This window comes from Austrofundulus limnaeus, unplaced genomic scaffold (genome assembly GCF_001266775.1).
Source record: "Austrofundulus limnaeus strain Quisiro unplaced genomic scaffold, Austrofundulus_limnaeus-1.0 Scaffold38, whole genome shotgun sequence".
Lineage (NCBI taxonomy): Eukaryota > Metazoa > Chordata > Actinopteri > Cyprinodontiformes > Rivulidae > Austrofundulus > Austrofundulus limnaeus.
Window position 1 is genome coordinate 2,670,830 of NW_013952440.1, and position 9,847 is coordinate 2,680,676.

Genomic DNA, 9,847 nt, shown 5'->3' on the forward strand with positions numbered 1-9,847 from the left:
GTTATTTACAGTAGTGGTAACATACAAGCAATAAAAAGCAGGATCAGCTAGCTGGATCCCTTCTGGTGCAGCCTGAGACAAATCAAAAGAAACAAACAAAGGAAAAAAAAGAAACATAACACCCGTGCAAATAACAAATACATAAAATCTTTTACCAAACCTAAACAGAAAATATTAAGTTAAACATGTGCCTTGCCTTTTTTAAGTATTTTAGAATATTGTTATTTTATGTTATTTCAATTGTGTTACATTATGATACTTTACTTAACAACATGATATGTTACGATACAATACATTATGTTGTGTTTCGTTTCGATATGGGACAGGATAGGAAACAATAAGTTATGATATGATACATTGTGTTATGGTACAATGTGTTGTGTTACAATACGTTGCTTTACAATGTATTCCAATACAATACATTCCAATACATTGCGTTACTATACATTGCATTACTGTACATCACATTATGCTATGTTGTGTTAAGATATATTGCCTTACGACACRTTGAATTACGAGGCCTTGTGATACATTATGATGCTTTATATCACAATTTGGGAGAATACRAAACTATATGCTACRATATATTGTGTAGCATTGTGTTATATGGCTGTTACTAACAACATTTAGAAAAAGCAACRCCCTCGTTACTGAAGACGAGGCCCCAATCCATCGGTCCATCTCCCCCTCCATCCTACCATCACTCGTGAGTCGTGAACAAGACATCCAGATACTCAAATGACTCCACTTGAGGCAGAGACTCTCCCYTGACCTGGAGAGGACCTTTTCAGGCTGAGAATCATGACCTCAGACTTMGAGGAACTGACTTTGATCCCARCCGCTTCACACTCTGCTGCGAACCGCCCCAGTGCATGCTGAAGGTCTAGGTCCGAAGACGCCAACAGAACCACATTATCTGCATACAGCAGAGATGAGACCCTGTGGTTCCTAAACCAGACACGCTCCTCTCCACGACTGCACCTTGAGATCCTGTTCATAAACACAGCAWACAGGATTGGAGGCAAGGGACAGCCCTGGTGGAGTCCAACCTGCACTAAAAACAAGCTTGACTTTTATGCCAAGAATATGAACAAAGCTCCTGCTTTGSTTATRTAGGGCCTGGATTGCAACCCAGACACTCCATACTACTGCACCCCAYCCCACAGAATGCCTCAAGGAACAAAGTCATAAGCCTTCTCCAAGTCCACAAAGCACATGTAGACCAGWGAGGCAAACTCCCACATCTCCCYTAGCAACTCCRCAAAGGTAATGATCTGGTCCACTATTCCAYGCCCAGGACAAAAGCCACACTGCTCCTCTTGAATCCGAGGTTCAACAATCAATCAGAGCCTCCCTTCCAACACCCTGAAGTAAACKTTCCTGGGGCAAGAAGTGTGATCCCACAATAGTCAGAACACACTCTCCAGTCCYCCTTTTTAAAAATGTGAACCACCACCCTGGTCTGCCTYTCCACAGGAGTTGTCCCAGTCCTCCATGCGATGTTGAAGAGACATGTCAAGCATGACATCCCCACAACATCCAGAGCCTTCAGCATCTTAGGGCGAATCTCACCTACCCCTGGTGCCCTGCCACCGAGGAGATTTTTGACAGCCTCGGTGACCTCTGCCATGGTAATGGACTYGTCTTCTTCAAGTCTTTAGACKTTACCTCCTAAAAGGTGGACATGGAGGGTGGATTGAGRAGATCCTCGAAGTAGTCCTTCCACTGCCCAACGATATCCTCAGTCCGGGTTAGCAGCTCACCACCCAAACCAAGTACAGCCTGGGACAGGGTATGCTTACCTTTTCTGAGTYGCCAAATGGTTTGCCAGAACCTCTTCGAGCCTAATCGAATGTCCTTCTCCTTGGCCTCCCCAAATTCCTCCCTGCAACCAACAAAGCTACAATCCTCTTTGCCACCCTGTACCTGTCARCTGCTTCAGGAGTCTTCCGCGAAAGCCAAGTCCAGAATGTTGGGTTCCAGAGMCAAAGCTGAGTAGAGGTGAGCGCAGCTGTATCTAGCTGGTAACGTTCAACCTCACCCACAAGCTCCGGCTCCTTACCCACAAGTKAGGTTATGTTCCACRTCTCTAGAGCCAGTCTTTGCCATCAGGAATCAGCATGGCCAGGGACCCTCCTTCRCCTGCTGCCTGGCCTGCTTTGCACCTGAACTYGATGGTCCTCCCCATGTGTGGTGTGYCCATGTGGAGATGGCCTCCTGTAGTCCTTTTAGGTTCTGCCCAACTGAGCCCCAGGAGCCAAGGTGCTCGCCGATGAGCTCCCCCTCCAGGCCTGGCTCTGGGGAGGWTCCCTGGTTTCCCTATTCTGGGCAAGGTTTCCTGATGAGACTACTGTTCCATTTCATCAATGGTTCTGAATCRCTTTTTGTCTGATCCATCCCTCAATGCCTGTTTGCCATGGGAGACCTTATCAGGGGCTAATGCCCAAAACATCATACCAGGGGCTAATGCCCCAAACAACATACCCCAGGGATGAGGGGTGTACTCAAACTCCTCCAACCCATTAAGGTGTTGATTCTGAGGTGGGGCATATGTATTCATTGTTAGCCAAAACAAAATGGCTATAACCTTGTCAGTTTTATAGATACTGGGCTAAAATTAGATGTGGTAGTAGYTCAGCATGAGTTTCGACACATACTTTGAGCTGAACGTCACAACTAATAAGACTGTGCATGAAATTATTTTCACCATTTTAAAATGTTAAAAATAGATATAACTCCATCATTTCTCATCATAAGATGATCTTTAGTTTAAAACACTGGCATGAAATGGGGTAAAAGTTTGGGCTTTTAATAAGTAACTTTTTAAAGCTTCACATACAGCAGGAAGGGTAAGAGTTAGATGTAAATTTTATTTTAAATGATAAAATGACACAAACAAACTACAAAAAGCCCCACATTTGTCACATTAATGGCTCACAGTAGGAGGGTTAACACAGAACACAATACTATAATAAATAAATTAATATGCAAAAAAGCCACAGGGCAAAAAATCTAATAAAAATGCAGAAAAAACAAACATAAGATCATGAAGACAGCTGCAGGGAAAMGGGCAGGAACGATGCCAGCCGGCATGACTCAGAGCTGACAACCAAATACAGTATTAAACAGACACAGGTGTWTCAGGAAAAAAAATAGGTAGAAGTAACAAACAAAATGCTGATTGAGACACAGATAAGTGCCCGTGGGATTTAAAAACACAAAGACAGAGCACGATCAGAATGACATCAGTTTTCAGTTGATTCACTTTATTACCATTAGATGTGATGATGTATGTAAAGTGTTAGTTTGGATCTTTTGACGTGRGGTTCAATGGAAAGGTTAGTGTAACARTAGAAYTAAAGCCCCTGTCATGACGTTTTAGACAACTTATGCCAACTTGTGAAAATTTTRAAGAYATGTGTTGAAGATGGAATTGAAAAAAATCAACTGGAAGCTTCTTTTAGGCATGTACATAATGTAATTMYAACAAATTGATCAAATATATAACTTTTATTAGCAATTTAGACCAAAAAAGTTTCATAARTTGCCATAAGTTGTGTAGCRTGACAGGACCTTTACCAAYTCGTGAATTCAAWATTGGTCAATCCAATTGTTACAAAGAATAAACATGGTATACTTTTTWWAAATAAAAACTAAAATTTAAAACCCTAAAGCCCATTYATTGTTATCAAACWGAGTCATTTTAGTTTTTTTATACTGCCATCTTGCACACTATTTAAATGTCAACTAACTGAACATTTAGCTAATTAATTGACATTTTTTCCAGCTTTATTTTAATAACCTGTGTTAGCTGTGTCTGAWACTAACATGCTTAAAAGTTAATCATAAGTATGGTGAGAAAAGTGTTGTCATGTTTGAATTCTGCCCTTTTATCAGTCATTTTTGTGTGATTTGTGTGCCTTTAAAGCAGGAGTGTTTTTTCTTTGGTTTGTAATGGAGACTAACAACAAACATGTCAACAACAACACAATTAAAAGGCTTTAGAACAAACAAAAATGTTGGGAGCCATTTTAGGCATCATCCTTCTTGGCTCTGGCAAATGCTTTTTTCAAACAAACAAAAACGTCTTTGTATAGGATAGCTGCCCCAATTTCCAAAAAATTGATACTTACTTGGCCTTTGAAAAGAACAAYCAGTCAAACTCCAAACACAATAATGTGCTTTATTTTAATGTAGATTTCAAGAAAAACTGGAGCTGTTTTCTGCTCCAATAAAACCTTGTGTCTAAGCAAGTGATACTTGATAACAATGCTCATGATAAGTTGGKGACTGTAGGAGGATATCAGCTGCAAAGCGGGTAACCAAGAGCGGAGGAAGAGCTTGTTCCTGTCCAGATGGTGTCTCTGTGGGATTTTGGATGGCAGTGTGTGTGGCAAAATAAAAATCTACATATTCTGGCACGCTATCATTTAGAGGCCAAGCAGTTGAATTACTGACTGCTGTTAAACAAAAGATAATGATTAAAAAAGGGTGGTTTGACTTTAGTTAAATTAATTAAAAGGAGTTACTGCCATGATTTAAATTTAGCATTAATGTGATAAAATAGGCACAAAATTGCAAAATTAATTTAAACTATACAATTCCAAAAGGGATTCAGATTAAKTTTTGCAATTAGGGTGTTTTAGCAGAGATCCACTTTGTGTTTTACCCTGCTCAGACTAGCCATTAGCTCATCAATCCAATCAGAATTTAAWCTTGTTTTGTCATGATTCCAACCTTTTCCGGTCTCCATACTACARGTTTTATTTCACCAGATCAGGGTTGATTACTGCAGCTGCATTAGCCAGCTGTGACTGATCTGGGCTGTACCACTAAKTAAGGTTGAGCTGAACTATTATTCYTTGATTAACAATTAACTGTGATGTTCATGGTCAGCCTCCTGAGTRGTTTATTTAAACCTAAACTTACCAAGTGTCCTGCCTCTTGTCTATCAAACACCATTTCTGGAATATTCTCTGGATAATCCTCTCTGTTAGTAAAAACCTGTTAAAGCAAGGAGAAGTCAGCCAGGTGCTCTGAGACTGCAAAACTACAGTAAACTTCTACCCATACCTTAATGATTCAACCTTACAACCTCTTCAGTCTCTTCAGTGACCTTTTACGTCAGACGTCAGAACGTAACTAATTTTTGTTTAGGCTACAGACAGAACACATCAATAACACACATTATATAATTTTCAGTTTTAAATAAAATACAAAACTGGATCTAACATTTTGTTGATCAGTTACAAAATTTCCTTCATGTGTTTTCTGTTGGTTTCAGCTTTTCTTAACTCTAAAGTTAACATTCATTAACCTTATTTCTCTAAACTGAGATCAAAGATCTATCCAAAACAGTTAAGATATTATTTATTCATAAACTTTCCACTGAACTCTATTTTACTGATCTGTAATATTTGTTTAATATKTATTTGAATGTGATTATTTTTGTGTGCATGTGTAGTTAAGAAAACAAATTCTTGAATTTTTATTTATTAGTGCTGGAGTTTTTATTTGTGATGAAAGTGCTTCTCTTCAAAACATAGCAACCAGTTGCTTGATTTTCAAGGCTGCAACAACAGATCCTGTGGTTCAGAAAGAACATTTGCCTCTTTTGAAGTCTAAACCCAGCAGAGTGGTGGTTTATTTTGTGATCAAGAGTCACTGCAGACTGATCAAGTGAGAGAAAGAGAAAATAAATAAATAAAGGGGGCTGCTTTAGCTGAGTATCTGCTTGAGTTTTCAGAACCCAAAGAAGAGGCTTTTATCCAGCTCTGAATTCCTCAGAGCATACTCCCCCTTTAATTCACTGTGAGGGGATCGGAAGCATCAACAAAGACTAAATGAGCTTTGACCATCATCCAGTGACACAACAACATGGACAAATGGACTGGTTTATTTTGACATGATTTAGGTTGCGCCGTGTAGTGCTGTGGGTCAGTAGGGAAAGTGATTTGATGGATTAGACTGGATTGCAATGCGCCCGTTCCTATTGAGCATTATGGATTAGATGGGAGATGGTAATCCGCAGGCGAATGCGCACGATATGTGTTGAACACTAGAGACGGTCAGCCTGACAGCCATAAAGGTTTAACAGCAGCTGAAAGATCACAGGTTAAAACCTGACTGCAGAGCCATCACTGGCAGTGTGCCTCAAGCTAAAAAGCAAAAGTGCTTGTGTCTAAGTTTGATACATTGGTTTACAATAAAATAATAATAAAGCTTAAAAAAAAAAGGAAGTGAGATATGTTTTTATTGCTCACTTTTCAATATTATTAATTTATAATGACCAACAGAATGGCCACATATTATGTTTCTTTGTCAGTACAGAAATCCTCACCACTTGTGCACCATTTGTGCATGTAGTAGATCATCTACAACATTGCCACATATACAGTGGTTTGCAAAAGTATTCATACCCCTTGAACTTTTCCATATTTTGTCACATTACAACCGCAAACATAAATATATTTCACTGGAATTTAATGTGAAAGACCAACACAAAGTGGTATACAATTGTGAAGTGGAAGCAAAATTTTACATGAATCAAAACATTTTTTACAAATAAAAAACTGAAAAGTGCGATGTGCAAAATTATTCAGCCCCCCTGAGTCAATACTTTGTGGAGCCACCTTTTGCTGCAATTACAGCTGCAAGTCTTTTAGGGTATGTCTCCACCAGCTTTGCACATCTAGTGACTGCAATTCTTGCCCATTCCTCCTTGCAAAACAGCTCAAGCTCAGTCAGATTGGATGGAGAGCGTTTGTGAACAGCAGTTTTGAGATCTTGCCACAAATTCTCAATTGGGTTTAGGTCTGGACTTTGACTGGGCCATTCTAACACATGAATATTCTTTTTTTTAAACCACTCCATTGTAGCTTTGGCTTTATGTTTAGGGTCGTTGTCCTGCTGGAAGGTGAACCTCCGCCCCAGTCTCAAATCTTTTGCTGACTCCAACAGGTTTTCTTCCAAGATTGCCCTGTATTTGGCTCCATCCATCTTCCCATCAACTTTGACCAACTTCCCGGTCCCTGCTGAAGAGAAGCACCCCCAGAGCATGATGCTGCCACCACCATATTTGACAGTGGGGATGGTGTTTTCAGAGTGTTCTTTCTCCGCCACACATAGCGTTTTGCATTGTGGCCAAAAAGTTCAATTTTGGTCTCGTCTGACCAAAGCACCTTCTTCCACATGTTTGCTGTGTCCTCAACATGGCTTCTGGCAAACTGCAAACGGGACTTCTTATGGTTTTCTTTTAACAATGGCTTTCTCCTTGCCACTCTTCCATAAAGACCACATTTGTGTAGTGCACGACTAATTGTTGTCCTGTGGACAGTTTCCCCCACCTGAGCTGTGGCTCTCTGCATTTCATCCAGAGTCACCATGGGCCTCTTGGCTGCCTCTCTGATCAGTGATCTCCTTGTTCGGCCTGTAAGTTTAGGTGGACGGCCTTGTCTTGGCAGGTTTACTGTGGTGCCATACTCTTTCCATTTCCGGATGATGGATTGAACAGTGCTCCGTGAGATGTTCAAAGCTTGGGAAATCTTTTTATAACCTAAGCCTGCTTTAAACTTCTCCAAAACCATATTCCTAACCTGTCTGGTGTGTTCTTTGGACTTCATGATGCTGTTTGCTCCCCAATATTCTCTTAACCAACATCTGAGGCCGTCACGGAGCAGCTGTATTTGTACTGAGATTAGATTACACACAGGTGGACCCTTTTGAGTCATTAGCAGTCATCAGGCAACTTCTGAATGCAATTGGTTGCACTCAGGGAAAAGGGGGCTGAATACTTTTGCACGTCGCACTTTTCAGTTTTTTATTTGTAAAAAATGTTTTGATTCATGTAAAATTTTGCTTCCACTTCACAATTGTATACCACTTTGTGTTGGTCTTTCACATTAAATTCCAGTGAAATATATTTATGTTTGTGGTTGTAATGTGACAAAATATGGAAAAGTTCAAGGGGTATGAATACTTTTGCAAACCACTGTATATATATAACTTGTACATTTTTTTAAATTTACACATGCAATTTAGAGCTCATTATTTGTGATCTTAATAGATCATACCCTATTAGTTATGACATATTGGCAATACATGTTTTCAAACCATTCTTTACCATCTGGCAAACAGTTTGGAACAATACGATCCCATACCAGCAGGCTCAGTAATCTCTTCTTCCCAAGAGCTGTGCCCCTCACCTACACCTGCTAAAATGCCCCCGCTCCCATAACATCACCATCTCATACACTTACTTCTCTGGCTAATAAATGTGCTCTATGTAGAGTTTTTTTATAAACACCATAGTGTGTCACATTTGTTGATATAATATGATTTCAGTGTGCTCTGTACAATGACAATAAAGGTCTATCTTATCTTATCTTATCTTATCTCATCTCGTCTCATCTCATCTCATCTCATCTCATCTCATCTCATCTCATCTCATCTCATCTCATCTCATCTCATCTCATCTTATCTTATCTTATCTTACACTGAACTGTAAGTGACTTACATTTCATTGCACACCATTACTGTCAACTGCGAAGGAGGACACAACACAATAACATGCAAATCCCTAACCCTTAAAATTGTACACACAAACCTGTTTATTACGTTTAATTTCACTGTACAATCAACATGTGCATAATGAATTATACAAATCTGCAATGTTACATTACATTCACCCACTGAAAGAAATAAGAAACCATGCATAAATATAACTGCAGTTGATATTTCAAGAACTGTAGACACTGTACTATTTTTTATTTTAATCTTTATTTATTTTATTGTCTCATTTCACTGTAATGCATTGATATGGATAATTTAATTGTACACGAACGAGTATGATGACAATAAGTTATTTCTTTAAAAAGTTCTTCTAAAACTCTGTAATTGGATCACAATATAATATTTTCTGTGATGTGAAATGATGCACTGCAATGTGATGAAATACATTACAATATTATCACATTATATCATATTGTTATGATGTAATGTGATAAAGTTTGATACATTTCAGTTCAAAATACAATATAATAAACATATTTTATCTTGACTTGAAAAATAATGATTTGTACTTAAAGATTTCTCTATATTTTGCTTTACAAAATTAATTGACTGTATTTATAAAAGAGAACATTGCGTTGTGTCTTATCTCATGGAAAAGCTCCGAAGTCTGGCACTGAAAAACAGATTTGGATGATTTTATCTGCTTCTTGCAGTGTGGCACATTATCTGTTAATTGCTCTGTCTATGGGTGTGAGATTTGTCGCCTTTGCAGTCATTTCACAGTATTTGCTCACAGTTCCCATGTGCATCAGTAAAAAAAAAGACAGATTAGTGACAGTAGCGTTTTAGGAGTTTGAGTCTTGTGTTTTGTGTGCTTTTTCTTTTTGTGCCAGAAACAGAAAAATTTTGAGCCCTTTTCCACAAAACAAAAAAAAAATAAAAATAAAAAACAAAATAAAACTTGAAGTTTTAGATGACTGTTGACAAACTGCCTCCTAAACACTGAAAGAAAAAGAGAGGGAAAAAATGAGAGGAGGATGAAAATAGCATTTGCTRTTGAGGCAGCACTTACTCCCAACCAAGAGGAGGCCATTCACACTTATTCAACTGTGGGCCATGRCCTCAGATTTTGAGGTACTSATCCTCATCCCACCTGCTTCAACTTGACTACAAATTKCTCCAGTAAGAGCTGAAGATCATAACACGATGACACCAATTTCACCACATTATACACAAATAACAGATCCTGAGGTCACCAAACTAGACCTCTTCCACCACCCTGACTGCACCTGTCCATAAAAGAGATAAACATAATGGTGAGGACAGGCAGCCCTGG